This window comes from Helianthus annuus, chromosome 4 (genome assembly GCF_002127325.2).
Source record: "Helianthus annuus cultivar XRQ/B chromosome 4, HanXRQr2.0-SUNRISE, whole genome shotgun sequence".
Taxonomy (NCBI): Eukaryota; Viridiplantae; Streptophyta; class Magnoliopsida; order Asterales; family Asteraceae; genus Helianthus; species Helianthus annuus.
This window is the reverse complement of record NC_035436.2, coordinates 24,774,460-24,792,583: the sequence shown is the minus strand read 5'-3', so window position 1 is coordinate 24,792,583 and position 18,124 is coordinate 24,774,460.

Here is an 18,124-nt window from a genome sequence, read left to right as displayed (position 1 = left end):
GAGGATGTGGATCTTGCGGATGGCGGTCAAGCAAGTTTTGAAGAACCGAACACACTTTAAAAGCTTCCGCGATATCTAACTTCAATAGACAATGATTTTGGCATATAAACATTTTGATAAACAATTTATGAATGTTTGATCTAGTCGTTAGTAGACTAATGTTTTGCTACTTATGAACTTTATCTATGAACTTATGTTATAAGTTGGACATCATTCATATAAAATTGTATGAATTTTATTAAATTCAAGTAGTAATCAAGAAGGGTGTTACAAGTTGGTAATCAGAGCTTAAGGTTCTCAACAAAGTGTTCGATTCAAGCTTGATCGATCGTCCGGTAAGAATTAATTGCTTTAGTAGACTTACTAGAATACTAGAAAAAGGAAATTTGAATTGATATGCACGGGAAGTGCATGTTTACACACTCAAACCCGGAAAAGTGCACTAAGCATAAATGGTTTAAGCAAGTGGTGAACTTGGCTAGATCAAAATGAATGACGCATATGTCATAAATGAAATGTTTAACAATTAGTGTAAACATTTCAATTTCAAGATGACGAAAAGATGGGAGGAGTGTATGAATACGCTCGAACCCGGGAAAATACACTAAGTAAGAAAGGTAAGGCAAGATATATACTTGACCAAACCGAAAAGGAATAACACGTTATTTATGATTGAATGAGAGTGATATAAATTTCCGTATAATAAGATGGAAATGAATTAAATAATTATTGATAAATCGTGATGGATGTTTCAGTTAAAGAAATGTCTGGAGTAACCGGAGATGATTCGACATCTCAATTGACTGAACAAATGAAAGCTAAGATTTCCGAGGAGGTCGGAAAAGTTCTAGAAAATAGTCTATCACAGTATATTGATAGATTACAAACCACAATCGTGCCGGTGGTAAACGATATGATGACTGAATTAAAAGACAGCATACTACAAGAAATAGAAGAAAGGAGGGTGTTGGATATGAATCCATGATCCGTAAAGAAGTCCAAGTCTAATAAAGCTCTCAAGAAGGGAGTTACAAAAAGTGTGTTACATCCGTGTAGATTTTGTGGAAAAATTCACAAGAGCACATGTGGTAAGCCAAGACATAAAAAGTCTAAATGTCCAGAGAGGCTTGGAACCAAGGACACAACCGACACAAAATCGGATGCCCAGAAATCAAGGACAAAGTTGTTTTATATAACAACCACGGAGGCTAAAGCTGAACCTGAAGTCGTTTCAGGTATACTCTTGTAAATTAAATTTCAGCATGAATTTTTAATTATTACGAGTGCAAATAAATCGTTTGCTTTATTTCGATTTATTTAACATTCTACATTAGAGTTAACGAAATTACCAAGGCTTTGAAAAATAAAAAATAGGTAATAATAAAAGTTCTATTGTTTATAAGAGGTGCTGAAACTGTACGCTGAGCATCGAGGTAAAAATAATCATGATAAATATTGCCTTGGGAAGGGGTGCGCGCACACTCGAACCCGAGAACGTAATGAAAGATAAGCGTCATAATAGGGAGGAGTGTAATAACATCTGAACCCTGGGAGTTTACAATAGTAATAGATGACAAGGACATGGTTATAGACTAAGCCAAACTAAATGAAACAGATAGAAACATCGTTTATGTCAACAAACGATGTGGATAAATTCCATACAACGATTATGAAACAATAACATGAAATGAATTGATTTTGTTATTGTAACAATGGGTTAAAGTCAGAAATCAAGAGATTAAGATTTGGATAGGAATATCCTCAAAAAAGAAACTAAATGGACAATATGTATTATTTGTTGCTGTAAATAATGAAATACCAATAAATTTGGATTTAGAAGCTCGGGTATGGGTAGATACCCAAGTAACATGTTATTAATAAATTCCTCCTAAGGAAGAATGATAGTCCCCTTGATGAGGGTGAATATGTAAAAGAATTAGTAAGACAAACATTATGAAAGAGTTAGAATAAGAACGAGTAAACCCCAAAGGCCGAATAACAATAACAGTAGTTTACCAAATAAGACTTGAGACATGGGCCTTCGGGACATTTGCAAAAGAAACAGACCTAAGGGTCGCTGACAAAAGAAAGGTGGTGTACGGATTGAATAAAGTATAGTAGTTGATATCCCAAGTAAGCGCGACCTGGATAATGAAAGCGTGAAATATTATTGAATCTATGGGATAAGTCATAAAAGAGTATGAAAGGGAAAACGCAAACCAACGAAACCGAAGTGTTAAAAAAAATATCAAGATCAAGAACCCGGGTAACGGGTTGAAAGGAAATAGAGGCATAAACCAAATAACGACATGAGTAAAATAAACCGACGCGAAGGACACAGAAGAAGTCATAGAGTCGGAAAGATAATCCGAAAGAAAATGAGTGTAGCCTTAGACTAAGGTCAAGGTAAAACTAAACATGGCGTGATGTGATCACGGACACAAAAGTAATACAGAATGTAATCATGTTATAGTGTGAATGACTAGATATGGAAGTATAAAACGCAAAAGGGCCGATGACGGAAATATTGCATACCCGAATGACGAGGTATGAGGTAAAATGGTGACCAATTAGTTTAGGCAATAAAACAAGTTGTAGCCTAAATAACACTGTGACCTAGGTAGAGCGCTTGTTAATATAAAACTAGCGTCAAGTAAGTATGGCTTACACTAGTCTTATATTTTAGAATATTCTCTATCGTATTAGTTACGAATAAGATAAATACATAGTTGAGGTATGATGTTTCGGCGTGTAGACGTACGGAACAAGATAGTTGAGCATGACAAGAAACCATGTGGAGAGTTTAAAAGGAGTTAAATCGGTAATTCGATCATTTTATGACAAATGGAAAATGAACTTTTAAATGATTACCTTATAGGGTAAACCAAAACAAACAATAAGGGTAAAACGGTAAATTGGTAACGCGTTGACCATAACTATTGGTTTTAAAAGACACTTATGAAGTAAGCCTTAATAGGCCGAAAAGTGTTAAGAAATAAAATATAAGTAAAACGACCGTACGATGTAAATCGGAGCAAGTCATATAGTCGAGATGAAAATACATGACATCTCGCTAATATAATCGGTCATTTAGACCAAACGGGTCAAAGGGTGAAGATACCACCTTTTAATAATAGCGACTAATGATTCTTGTCGAGTTATATGATTTCAGGAATAAATGTAGAAATGATATTTGCATCGCTATTATTTAGCGAATATTATAGCAAGGCATTAAAACAGGTCAATACATTGACCCGAGCCAGGTATGAGTAATAGAGTAATTACTCATTTAGAACGTAAGGTTCAATGAGCATTAAATGAAGTCTTAGATAGACAATGGGTTACTTAAATGGGTAAACCGAATGTTTTAAAAAAAGGGTCGTGGCGTTTCGAAAAGCATAATGACTTTTCAAACAAGATCATGACTCAAAAGAAGAAGTATGGGTCAAACATGCTCTCAAAAGACCTTGTCGTAATTGAAAGACTAAAAAGGACCAAAACGCCCTTGTTAGCTAATTCGAACCAACAACCTTTAAAGGTTGTTTGGAAACGAGTTTTATGATTAGGTAAATACTTAGAATAAGTATAGAAGCTGAAAGAGGTATTATATTAGTCAAATGGCACTATTTGAGTTTTTGCCGTAAAATAATGATTCGAGAGGTAAAATTTGGTTTATATAGATCACCACATTAAACCCACCATAAATGCAGTTGTGGTGGGAGATTATAGGATAAGAAATGTGGTGATGGAATGCTAGAAGCAATTGCGAAACAAACAAATTGATCAAGTCAAGATTAAGTGGGAGCATAGGAAAGGTTCGGACACTACGTGGGAGTTCGAAGAGGAGATACGACGTCTCCACCCTACATTATTTGGTACGTACTTTGGTTTCGGGGACGAAACCCTTTTAAGGGGGGTGGACTTGTAACACCCCGAAAATATAAAACTTTATAATTTTAATTATAAAGTTTAAATAAACAAGAATATTATTTAACTAGGAAATTAAAACCTAGTTAACTACAAGTCTAGAAATAACTTGAAATAGGGTTAATATAACCAAACTATATATTGAACAAAAGTGGAGGGGCCTAAGTTGTAAAGATTGAAATTACATTATTATTTTTAATAAAAACAAAACCAAACACCCCATTTTGGGATGTCTGGTCGTACAGAAGAAGCCAGAGGCGATTTCCCCACTCTCAAAACCCTAAACATCACTAAACTCTCAAATTGAAGGCTCAATCCAAACTGAAATCGAAATTAAAGCATAGATTATTGATCCTCATCGCAAGAGGATTACAAGGTATGTAAAATTTGATGAAAACTCTCAACTCGAAATTCTCATGAAATTGGGATTATCTGAAATTTATGGTTGCATGTTAGTTTTATGATGAATTAGGAACAATACAGTGTCTAGGGACAAACCCTAGACCAATACAAGTTGAAATCATGTGAAATTTTAGTAAAATCCATGAACACCATTGTAGGTGATTAGTGGGTTATGTAGATTTTAATGAACACTAGGAAATTGTGTTGTTCTAGTGTAATTTGACAATTGTGAAGTGATTTCAGAATCATAGAAGCTAATAATCTTGTAAAATGGTTGATTGATGTGGAATTAGGGCTAAGAGATAAGCTAGAGACTTGATATTTAATCATGTAAAAATCTGCCTTTAAGGTGTTTGTGAAAATGCCTCAAAGAAGGCTTAAAACTGAAATTCAAAGTTGAAAAGCATGATTATGATGTTTCGGCGTATTATGCGAAGTATGATTTAAAGAGAGTTCTAAACATCTTATAATGAACTCTATAGGAAAGGACGCAGGAGCGTCAAGCTGACAAGCGGTTGGCGAATCACGTTTGAAGGGCCTACTTTGAAGGTATGTAACTTAAACCGTTACATCAAATAGATTGTTGTTAAACTATACATAGTCGCATTGTAGAATAGAAGTTGTGTTGATTGTTACTTGAATTAATAAGGTTAGAATTGATAAGGAACCGTTTGGTGGTCATCATATTGGAGGATTTCCACAAGATGAGCCAACGGGTCGGATAATAGAGTGAATTATAGTATTGTTGTTTTAATTAGTTAGCAATGGCAATAATAAGCACAAGAGCATTAAACCATGGGATTGGTAAGGGAATGCAGGTGATGCTAAGCTCTGGAAAATGGGCATAAAGCGCCATAGGCTTGCTAGTGAAATGGTAGTAAAATGGGTAGAGTTAAAGTGGGTCGAATAAATGTATAGTGACATTTAGTCGTTCGGTCCATAAGTTAAATTTTTGTTATGATAGTTGTAATGAGTGTGTCCGTAATGAATTTACCGACTTATAGAAAAAGAATCACCTAAAACAACATGTGGATTCGGGTGAAATCAACAATACGGTCGAAATGGTAAAGTTGCAGGATCTACCGTAAGTTACGGTCTCCACCGTAACTTACGGTAGACAACAAAACAGTTACGGCAGACTTATACTGCCTTACGACAGACTATAATGAATCAGCATCTACCGTAACTTACGGTAGACACCGTAAGTTACGATAGAGTCTAGAAAACCTTGTATTTTTATTTTCCTTTCACATTTCGATGTCAGAATAGTTTTTATGCATTACATAAATGTCAAAACTAACATTTTAGTGGTTTTGACCTTAGGTGAGGATGTGGATCTTACGGATGGCGGTCAAGCAAGTTTTGAAGAACCGAACACACTTTAAAAGCTTCCGCGATATCTAACTTTAATAGACAATGATTTTGGCATATAAACATTTTGATAAACAATTTATGAATGTTTGATCTAGTCGTTAGTAGACTAATGTTTTGCTACTTATGAACTTTATCTATGAACTTATGTTATAAGTTGGACATCTTTTATATAAAATTGTATGAATTTTATTAAATTCAAGTAGTAATCAAGAAGGGTGTTACAACAAAGGGAAAGGAAAGGAGATAGGGGAAAGCTCTGGTTAGGCCCAGGAGATGCCACCGTGGGAAGAGCTTGATTGAAAACTTGCAAATTGTGACCTCATCGGACCTGCCGATGAAGACCTTTTCAATTTCCCCGCCCAAGCACAACTTCCAATTAATTTGGAACCGGCTATTCCAGTCCCCATTGTCAACCCCCAACCTGTTACAGGCTAGCTGGAAGAGTGGTGGACGAGCGACTGGCATTTTCAGAACTTTATGAACAATCCCAATGTTTATTTTCCCCAGTTTGATCCTGAACCTGCATCATTCCCACCTATGAGCGTAGAAAACGTTGCCGAATTACGCCGCTACGGCGAGGAACGGGTGGATGCGGGAAACCGGATTCGAGAAGTGGGGAAAACATTACGTTGAAGTACGATGAGAGGGAGCGTCGTTTCTGAAGGGCCGGCTGACTATGGTGGAATGTTTTGTGTAATAATAATAACACAAAAACAATATAATAATAATAATAATAATAATAATAATAATAATAATATAATATTGTATAATATTAACTAAAAATAAAACTTTTGTAAAATAGATGGTTTGTTGTGACGCATAATATTATAAAAATATATAAATGTCGCAAGGATCGACGATTTTGGCTACACGTATATTGACTCAAATGTGTTGTGATTGCCTTGTTGTGTTAATTGTTATCCATTTTGTGCCAGTAATTTATATGTATTGTTAATTATCAGATGGAAAACGTGGAAAACCAACCGATCAATGAAGTTAATCAATCGGAACAACACAATGAGGATCATTTTCTTAATAGACAAGATATAGAATCCTGCTGAACCTTCCCAAGCCAACCATAGTAAACGCACTCACGACGATAATTCCAGTAACAGTGTAAATGGAGGCGACAATAATGATAATAATGTGGTTGAAACCCCAATACTTAAGAAAATGAAAGTTGCAACATCTGGTTGCACTAATAAAGAATTCCTTGCCTGTAAGCCAGTCGAATTTGCAGGCAATGAAGGGGGGACTGCCGCACTGCATTGGTTGGAAAAGACCGAAGCAGTAATTAAAATTAGTAAGTGCGCAGAGGAAGACCAGGTTATGTATGCATCCCACCTTTTCAAGGAAGAGGCGTTAGAATGGTGGAACACGGTGCTGCAAGCCAAGGGAAGTAACGTGGCTTATGCCATGAGTTGGGAAGAATTTAAGGGATTGGTAGAAAGGAAATGTTGTCCCGACTATGAAAAGGAACAAATGACAAATAAGTTTCTGAACCACCGGATGGTGGATGTTGACTGTCGAGGGTATACTTCAAAAATTTTCGAGTGTGCCAAAATTGTACCAACTCTGGCCTCGCCAGAACCTGAGCTTATTTCTCGCTATATTTGGGGTTTAATTAGCGAGATCCGTGATATCGTCAAAGCTGCAAGACCTCGCACGATTGACGATGCGGTCGAACTGGCCAACACTTTGACAAACGACCTGATACGCACAAGAGAAGAGAATAGGAAAAAGGAATTGGCCCAAAAGATTACCCAAGGATTTCGTGAGGGTAATAATAGTAGTAATTTCAAGAAAAAGGGAACTAGGCCATCTCCCACCCCGCCATTCTGCGAAAATTGTAAAAAGAAACATTTTGGAAAATGTAAAGAAAACTGCAATTTCTGCAAAAGATCAGGCCACCGAGAGGAGGAATGCAGGAAGAAATCAGTGATTTGCCACAATTGCGGAGAAACTGGGCACTTTAGGCCTGACTGTCCAAAATTGGTCAAGCCAGCTGATAACAAGGCCAAACCTCTTGAAGGAACTAATAAGAAGAACGCACGAGCCTTCCAGCTGACTACCCAGGAAGCAGATCTGATCCTAGATGTGATAGCTGGTACGTTTCTTGTACACGACGTTTACGCAAAAGTATTATTTGACTCTGGTGCAAACCAAAGTTTTATCAATACTTTATTCTACCAAGCTCTTAAGCAACCTTTAACCAAACTTAGGCAGATTTATACTGTAGAAACAGCAGATGGTAATTCTGTTAATATAAATAAGGTTTTGCAAGAAGGAAAGATAGAACTCTCAGGCCATAAATTTTCTGGAAACCTGCTACCTATGGATTTAGCTGGATTCGATGTCGTGGTAGGAATGGATTGGTTAGTAGCCAACCATGCTCGAATCCTCTGTGATAAGAATTCCATAGAAATTCACACACCCGTAGGAGAAGTAATCATGATTACAGGAGATAAGCCAAGTAAACCAATGAAATTCATTTCAGTAATGAAAGTTGCTAGCTATGAACGAAAACAAAGAATAGTGTATATGATTTCGGTAATCATTAACACTAAAAGTAAGGAACTTAAGGAAATTCCAATAGTATCAGAATACCCGGATGTATTCCCAAAAGAGCTACCCGGATTACCACCCGACAGGGAAGTAGAGTTTAGAAATCATCTAATTCCTGGAACTACACCAATAGCTAAGGCACCTTATCGGCTAGCACCCACAGAAATGTTAGAATTGAAAAAGCAGTTAGATGAATTATTAAGCGAAGGTTTCATACAACCTAGTTCATCCCCTTGGGGAGCACCAGTGTTGTTTGTGAAAAAGAAGGATGGTTCGATGCGAATGTGTATCGATTATAGGGAATTGAATAAGGTTACAATTAAAAATCGATACCCATTACCTAAGATTGATGATCTTTTCGATCAACTTCAGGGAGCTAGATACTTCTCTAAAATAGATTTGCGCTCCGGATATCATCAGTTAAAGGTACAGGAAGAAGACTGTAACACCTTGAAAATTTGTGTCCAATAAAGTATAAACACGTGTCATAAGCTCTGAACGTGAGAAAGAATACTTTGGAGGGACTAAAGTTGACAAACGGGGAAACTATGTGAATATAAGGGACCAAAGTGTCCACAATGGATAAATATATTCTAAAATAGCCCTACATAATGTTTTTACCTTCCAACGAATAAATCATGGATCATACGAAGCGAAACATAAAGGAAAGTGAGGAATTACAAACTACAGGGGCTAAAAGTGTCAACATGTGCAAAGTATACCTCTGAGTGACCTTTTGGCAGACCCGAAGCTTTGTAATGGTAAAATATACTCACTAGAATATGTGGTTAAAATTTCATAAAGTTTCGTCATCGTATGAGAAAGTAATGATCAAATTCGTGTTCGAGGGGTTAAAAGCGTCAACATTGAATTCTATGGCCTTATAAGTGGTTACAAGGTTGGTCAAGGACTTAACCAAGTTAGTAAAAGTCCCAAGGCCCTTAAAAATAAGGTTAAGAGGTCAAAAATGCAATTTAAGGACTTAAAACCACGTTACAAAGGACCAGGGACTGAAAGTGCAAAGTTTGAAAACTTGTTGACTGATCAGACAGGTCAGGCGGCCCGCGTGAGAATCCCTGGTAACCCCAGGCGGGCCGCATCAGACTCCCAGTAACAGAATTTCATGCACAACTGCCAGTCAGACCTGTTAACCGACTTTGTGGCCTGTAAACTGATACCAAGGGCTGAACAAATGGGTTTTCATGCACTAGGGACAGTTGTGATGATCAGGGAGCATGCATAGGCTCTTGTGGCATCATCTTATGAGATCAAGAATGCTATATAAAGAGATGAATGTTGTGAACAATTGGGCATTCATTTGCAAAGTTCACAAGTATACTCTCTAGAGCTCTCTGGTCAGCAAGCACTCATCCTTAGGCTCTCTAATCTCAATTAGGACTCTTGTAAGTGTCCTTAACCCTTCCTAATTCGTTTTAGCTTAGTTAATTAGCTAAAAGTCAAACCGTCGTAATTAAGGTTTGACTTCGTGATTAATTAAAATGTGCTCTGTCAAATCACGAATTAAAAGTACCTTTAAGTAGGTAATTATGTGGGTAACAAACCCTTAAAAGGGTATTTCCAGATTCCCACTCTAACTATGTTAATTGTCGAGTCAAAGCTTGTTATAAAAAGTCAACAGAAAGGTTATTTGCGAATTAATACATAATTAGCAATGTAGGATGCATGCAACCTGTTTAATCATTAAAGTAACTTGGTAATTAATATAAGAACATGTTCCAACATGTTCAACTCGACAATTTTCTGTTTAGGCTCGGTTTGGAACCGAAAGTCGCAAAGTTTGACTTCTGCTTTGACTTTCAGTTCTGACCCGTTTGAGCCAAGATTAGGATTGGCTTAGAGCTTCTTTTGAACCTATTTACATGTTAGTATAACTCTCTGAGATTATACAACTTGGTTCATTAGATATCCTATTCACATGCATGTTTCCGTTAATCGCTTATATGTTGACCATTATGCCCATTTGACCTTAAAACGTGATTTTTGAAAATGTAAAAGGGTAGGCACCTTAGCTACTGATTTATAAACTTGCACCCAAAATTTGAAGTCAGTTTGAGGTCTAGATTAAGAGTTGTGCTCAATAGCGTAATTAAGAGCTTCTTTACTAATTAAATGGCGTAAATTATGTATAGCCTATCAAAACCCAAATTTTTATGCCAAACTTTTTACCCAGTGTTATAAAATAATATTTTCGGATTTTTGGAAATTTTTATTTATTTTTAGGCTGAGCATAACTTAGTGTTCTAAGATTAATTCGGTTATGCCGGTTTTGCCCTTTTTAGCCATAAAATGAGTTTTACAAATCCTTTTGACCTCAAACCAATTTCTAATGATTTGTTATGATAAATAAATTACTTTGAGCCTTCTGGAATATTAAAAATATCAGCTTTTTACAGAAAACCCGGAAATGGCTCCAAATCGCCTTTTTAGGCATTTTTAACGCATAAGTGTGCACTAGAACCTTATTAAGCATAAGGGTTTGAACCTACTGATGTAATTAGTAAATTTTTATATTTTAAATAGTAGGCAAATGTTTTGAACTCAGAATTCCAGAATTGACCTTTTAGGCACATGTGAAATTACCAAAATGCCCCTACGGTGCATAGTAAGGTTAAAGATAATAAATTTCACATGAATTTGATACCCTACTGTTATAACTTAGTAAATTAAGTATATTTACTAATTTAATCAGACTTGTAACTCAGGTTATCATTTTAACCCTTTTACACCTTATAAAATGACCAAAACACCCTTATGAGGCATAGTTTTGGTTTATAATCATTTGGGGCATAATGGAAGGTATCATTCTGATATCACAACATATTTTAAGCATATTGACCTCAGAAACTTGTATTTGACTCTTATGGTTACTCGTTACGCATTATACGCGTTCGGATCGGCTTATGTGACTAGTTTGGCCATTTTAGCCGAAACGGGTCAAACCATATCTTTTTGGTCTCAAAATCCAGAATGTGATTATGTTACCCATATAAAACAAGTGTGCAAGCTTGTTGGGACAAAACCACATTCTAAAACGGTCTTCGCCTTATTGTGCGTTTAAAACCGTAATCTTTATATAAAACTAACCGGTCTAAGCTTATGACCCGTTAGGATTCTAATAGGTTATTAAAACCTTAATTTCCAGATCTAGGAGCCCAGTAAAAGCTACTTGCACTCGTTATGTTTGGTTTATACTTTGCTCAGGTAAATACGTTTAACTTATTTTCCCTATACGGGCTTGGGGTACGGTATATAAAATACCGCTTGGTCGGGGAATTGACCTTAACCGGTCTTGGTTATGTGCAGTCAAATTAACCCGTTTGAAAATGCTGTTTTGTTTGTTTAACGCCTTTGGGGGCTTAATGACCATGTCCCGGATATCCTTGGCATCATTCAAAGAATGGCCACGACCTTAGCACTCGGGTGTAGGTGTACACCCGTAGTGTTGTACAACATGTATAATCGTCGGTACGAGAGAAGTCTCACGGCGGAATTATATTAAGTGGTGTGTCTATTAAACTTTAACCCGGCATGACCCGGGCTACTGAACGCAGAACGAACATGTAATTCTTTTACAAGATTATTAAGCAAATAATTATCCCAAGTTATAAAAAGTTTTATGCCACGAGCATTTAAATCAATTTTAAACATTTTCAAAATGAGTCAATTGAATTGTATTTACCAGTGTAAACTGACGTATTTTCCAAAAAGACTAAGTGCAGGTACTACGCGTAATAGGCTGGTCACTCCTTAAGCATCCGTAGAAGTCTCGCAAGCTTAGGATGCATGAAATCTGTTGAAATAAAGTTTCCTTTTTATTTGATTCTGCCTGTGGATTCTATTTCGACATTTTGTGATACTCGAATATTACAATAAATTAAGTTGAAATAAATCTATCTTTGCTTCCGCTGTGCATTATAATTTGTGTTGTTTGACTATGATGATATCAACTACGTCACGTTAATCCCCCACCGGGCCCACCGGTGACACGTGGAAATTAGGGGTGTGACAGGTTGGTATCAGAGCCAACACTGAGTGAATTAAACACTAGCCTTTTGTGTTTAGTCTCAGTGCACGAATTGCACATTCTTCGAGTTCCGAGTCTAGACAAAGAACATAGGACAAACTCTGTTTTGTTTTCTTTTTGGGTCTTATTATTATATGTTGTTGTTGTTATCTAAAACTTGTATGCAGGTCAACATGCCACCAAGATTTCTTCGCGGTCGAGGCAAAGGACCAGTCACGGGTCACGATCACGAAGCCGGGCCTTCGCACCGGCGTACCCCATCCATTACCATGAGAACTAGTCCACAAGAGCCGTGGAGGCTCTATGTTGAACTCGGGAGACGGTCAGTTTCCCTCAGCTCTTCACCTTCTTACCAGCATTCCTTTGGGCCTCAATCGGAAAATGAGCCCAACGAGCAACCACCCTCTTTCATACCCTTGCAGAGATCCAACTCTCACCACTCCTTTGGTGACCTAACCCCAACCTTCCAGAGCCGGTTCAATCCGGCTAATATCTTTCCAGAACTCGTGGGTCATAACCCACTAGGGCCTGAGGATCATTTCTCAGGTGACCACGCTGATGACATGGACGAAGACACGGACCCCATGGAGCCCGCGTCTGGAACACCCAACCACCCGATAGAGATCTCTGACGGGTCATCTTTTCACGGATCGCCTTATCGCGGTCCAGACAGCTACGAGGAGAGGTTTCGGAACATCGACTGGTATTTTACCCCCTCACACCACTCCTCTCCATATCAGCAGCAGCAGCAGCAACAGCAATAGAATCCTTCTCAGGATTCTCGTTTTGTGGCAGTCACTCCGCCGCCACCACCACCAGTGGAACAGCAGCCGCCTCACGAGCCACCGAGGCGGAGGAGGTCAAACGCACGGATGTCCGTGCGAGGGGGTGTTCGCATCAGCACTCCCCAACCATCAAGTGGCAGCCATTATCCGCCACTCCAGGAGGAAGAAGAAGAACCACAGATAGGGGTTCCATCAAACCCCATTCCAGATGTCAACTCAGTGCCTGGGGCGCCTCCGTTGGGTTTTGACAACCCAATTCCTGCTTATTCCGCGGCATACAACCCGTTTGAACTGTCGGGCCACAACAGCTTTAATTATGCGGAGGTCGATCCATATCAAGTAGCTCGGGACTACAACGCTCTTCACCCTGAAGGGCCATACGGAGGACCATGGACCACTGGTTACCCAACTTATGGGTACCAGCATCCACCTATGTACCAGCCGCCGCAGCCACAGCTTATCCCGCCGGAGCGTCAGCAGGAGGTTCTTGATAGGTTGAACCAAGTAGAACGAGAAGTTCGAGAAGACCGCAGAGAGCGGCAAGGCTTCTTCAAGGGTCTGTCAGACTTGCTAAAGGGGAAGTCCAAGAGGAGGGGTCACTGAAGACCTTGTTGTTTGTTGCTTAGTTGTAGTTAGTCCCTACGTGGACTTGTTGTTTCTGTATTCAGCTCCTGCGCGAGCTTGTCTTTTTGTATTCTGCCCCTGCGTGGGCATGTCTTTTAGTTAACCCCTACGTGGGTTTGTTTGTTGTTTTGTTTATTGTTTGTTGTATTTCGCCCCTGCGTGGGCATGTTATTTGTAGAAGTCCCGTTTAGGGCAAGTATTGTACTGTTGAATCTTTATTAGTGAAATGTTGCATTTAAATTTTCATGATTGTTGTTATAAATAAGAATAAACTTAAAATAAAAAAAGGTAAAAATGAAAATAACATTTCCTAAATTAAAGAAGACCTACCATTAATATAAAATGGCAAAATCTAAAAAGGGACAAGACCTAGCCATATATCATTTTAAGACAAGGCCAAGATGGTATCTCCATAATTAGATTCAGGTCCATAATTAACGTCTCAACTTAGGATTGATCTGCGTTATAAAGAGAATCTAAGGGGTAAAACCTAGCCACGTGTCATTGCAGACATGGCCAAAATGGTAGAACCTGCCTAGAAGATTCCAAATTCTGTTAACATCTGTAAGTATGTTAACATACTGGGCAAATTGTGACACAGTAAAAGTCACATAAGCCATTATTGAAAATTGGGTTAATTTAAAATTCCCTGTAAGTAAATATCCATTCCTTGGGAATGAAGTACCTGTGGGTAATAATTAATGTCCTAGGGACTAAGAGACAGTTTGAGTCTGCAACTCACTGTCTAGAATAGGGTAATGAACTGTGATTCAGACCCTAATACCTTGATTCTGTAAGAATCCGGGTTATAAACTAACACTGTCCTTGTGACTAAGTTATATGTTAATTCTTAACTATAATATAGGATTATAATACAGATCCTGAATTAATATTTGATTAATAAATTAACCTGCAATGGCTATTTAAAACCATGGTTAATAAAATACATAAAATACTGTATTAGCTGTTAATATAAAACCTTGCCCATTATTATTTATATGTAGCAGTGAAGCTACATGGCTAGGTCGGACGAGGTAAATAGTCGTCCGGTGGAAAACCACGATAACGCAAAGATACAGTTAACTGGTGAGGAGTTGAAAGCACTGGTAGATGATGCGGTTACAAAGGCATTAGAAAGACAGTACAGTGAGTACAGTGGGACCCATAGTAGGACCTTGTCTATACCGCATATCAAATCCAAGACTCATTCGGAGTCTCACAGCAAGCCACCTTCTGTCCAACCCAAGTCTAAAAAGGAAGAATCTAAGAAGGATGACGATAGACATTCTTCGAATGAAAATGATAATCATTACAAGAAGATCGTGCTTTATGATGCCCCACGTGCCAAGGGTTGCACGTATAAATACTTTGTGTCTTGTAAACCCTGGGATTTCACTGGGGAGAAGGGGGCAGTGGACTGTATGACTTGGCTTGATGAAATGGAGACAGTAGTGGATATAAGTGGCTGTGCTGAAAGAGATATTGTGAAGTTTGTGACACAATCTTTTAAAGGTGATGCACTACAATGGTGGAAGTCGCTGATTCAAGCCACCGGGAAGATACCTCTATACAACATGTCATGGGAACAATTTGTTGCCCTGATCAAGGAGAATTATTGTCCCCAACACGAGGTTGAAAGGATAGAATCTAATTTTTTGTCCTTAGTCATGAAGAACCTGGACTGCCAGGCATACCTCACAACCTTCAATACCTTGCCAAGGCTAGTTCCCTATCTTGTAACACCTGAACCGAAAAGGATAGCCCGTTTCATTGGGGGTCTGGCCCTAGAAATTAAAGCAAGCGTCAATGTAAAAACTGCCACTAAAATCAATAATTAGGACAATAATTAGTCAATAAGAAAACCCTAATTGAGACACTCAAGTAATTCTGCACTAGCCCTAAAATTTTCAGAATGATCGGAATTAGGATCAGGGCCCCTAAAACTCAAGGGGGGCAAACCCTAGTTGATAATAATCCAAATTACGACGTTGCTATGTTCTGATTGGTTAATTCTTTGAGTCACCCAAGCTACAACCGAGTCTAGGCAGCCTATGAATTAGACTGCTTAGCTTACGGACCGTAAGGGGTCAGGCATACGGTCCGTAAGCAGGTCCCAAAAATTGCTATAAATAGCCGACCTTGGCACTTTACTGTTGAAGTTAAAACGACGTAAAAAGCTTCTGTATACGTCGAGATATTCTGAATTCAGTTCACAACACACACACACGATCACGAGGTGCTGCCGCAATCAGGGTAATAACTCGATCGCTATTACGATTCAACGTCCGGTCGATTATAACTATCCAACGATTGTCCGAGTGCTGCTCAAATTGAGCTTGTACTTTGTTATTCATTGTGATTTCAACTTGAATGTTTGAGTGCTGTTCGAATTCAGACTATGCTCTGTCATTCGTTGTGAATCCATTGAATTGTTAAGTATCGCACTTGATAATAGTTGTGAGGGTTTAATCTCGTGAATTGATGTAACTGCTGAATTAGTTACTAATCCCGTTTGTGTGTGCATTGTTATTTAAATTAGGTTAGCAGGCTAATCAGTAAAGCTTATACTCTGCTCGTAAATCTGCAATGTGAGTCATTCCTCTTTTATAAACTCTTTTCTCACAGTTTGTGAGTCATTCTCTTTTTATCAACTGTTTTACAAAACTCCAAGTTATTTTCCAAAGTTATAATTACAGGGATTAAGTCTTTGTAATCACCAAATTACAGCCGGTATGTGGGGTTTTGTATACATTACTTATTTCCCGTCACACTTGGACAAACGGGTGGCCAAGGGGTGATCTGACCACAGTCACAGACACCATTGGACAAATGGGCTAGCCAATGGATGGTTGAGTGACAAATACTGTGGGTAGTTGGTTTGATATCAGAAACATTGTAATTCCCCTTAATACTGTAGATTATAACAAATGTGTCGTTTTCAGTAAACTGAATGATTCACTCAGTATTTCCCCGCTGACAAAACCTTTTTCAAACATGTTTCAGGTGATCTGGTATGAGCAAAGAAAAGTGCCGTGGAGCACTCCCAGCTTAGAAAAGTGGCTCAATGTAAATAAATAAATAAACATGTTTTGAAAATAAAGATTTCCCTGAGAAATCACATTATTGTAAATTCGGGAATTTATCCCTAAGTTATGGAACGAGCAGTTTAAATTATTGAAAGATCCTATTTTTTTTAAAAGACTTCCGCTGTCGCTTAAATTAAATACCGCGGGATTTCCTGTCCCGCGGCTCCTGAAACGGGTCAAACCGGGTCGGGGCCGTGACAGGAAAAGGTGGTATCAGAGCCACTATTTTAAGCTTACTGATTAAAGCTCACTGTTCTAATTGATTTAAGCCTATTACAATTAGGAAAATTTTATTTGTCATTCTGTGAATATATGCTTATTAACTGATTAATTGTTAAAATTACAGTATGGGTAAACAAAAGATTTCTGCTATCTACCGCAAATTAGATAGTACACCTAAAGAACAGGGAACCTCTTCCTCCAAAACTTCCGTCAAGTTAGAGGAAGGAATCTTTATCCGTAAGGCAAATTATGAAAACCCACTTACACCAGAGAACAGGAATTTGATTATTAGGAAGGGTCAAGAGAAAAAGAAACCCCAAACCAAGAGAGTGAGGTTTAACCCGGAAATTCAGGAAATTAACAGTAATCCACCAGGGGAAAATAACTTAGATGAAAAATGGGAAAATCTGTATCTGCTCGCTACTGTAGCAGAAAATGCAAATCTTTAAGCTTTAAATCAAGAAATATTTACTTCCCAGTAAATAAATAAATAGATCTGAGTGTGTTTGGTTTGCTATTATGTTGTACAAATTAGTGTGCAATAAAAATGTTTATTTGTTAAGCTTTGTTCCAAAGTTCTAACTTAGCATTTTGTGCATTTTGCATATATGCCGTACAGCATGAATGAGATATCGGAAGCATTTCAGAATCTCAACCTCTATCCTGTGCCAATTGAAGTCTCCCACAACTTCACTGGTTACATTGCTGACATAGAGGAACCTCTGGAATTCCAAGCTCCACCGCTGGAAAAAGCAAAACCTAAAAAGAAGAGAAGATATGTAGGGTGGCGAAAAGTGCGCAGAAGGAAACCTAGGAGAATCCCTAAAATAGAAAACCCTGTGAGTGTGAGCAAGGGAAAAGAAATAGAAACCGGAGAAAGTTCCAAGCCAGCAGAAATAGGGATAGACCTAAAGCAAAAGGGAATAGAGATCGGAGAAAGCTCTAAACAGTCTGAGGAAATCACATTCCAGGACGAAATAGACCGCCTACTGGATAATTGTGATGTTCTAGAGCCTATCAACGATAATCTCTTGTCTTATCCTGCTACAGCCCAATTCCCAATAAACCTAGGACCAGCTATTCCAGACCCGCTA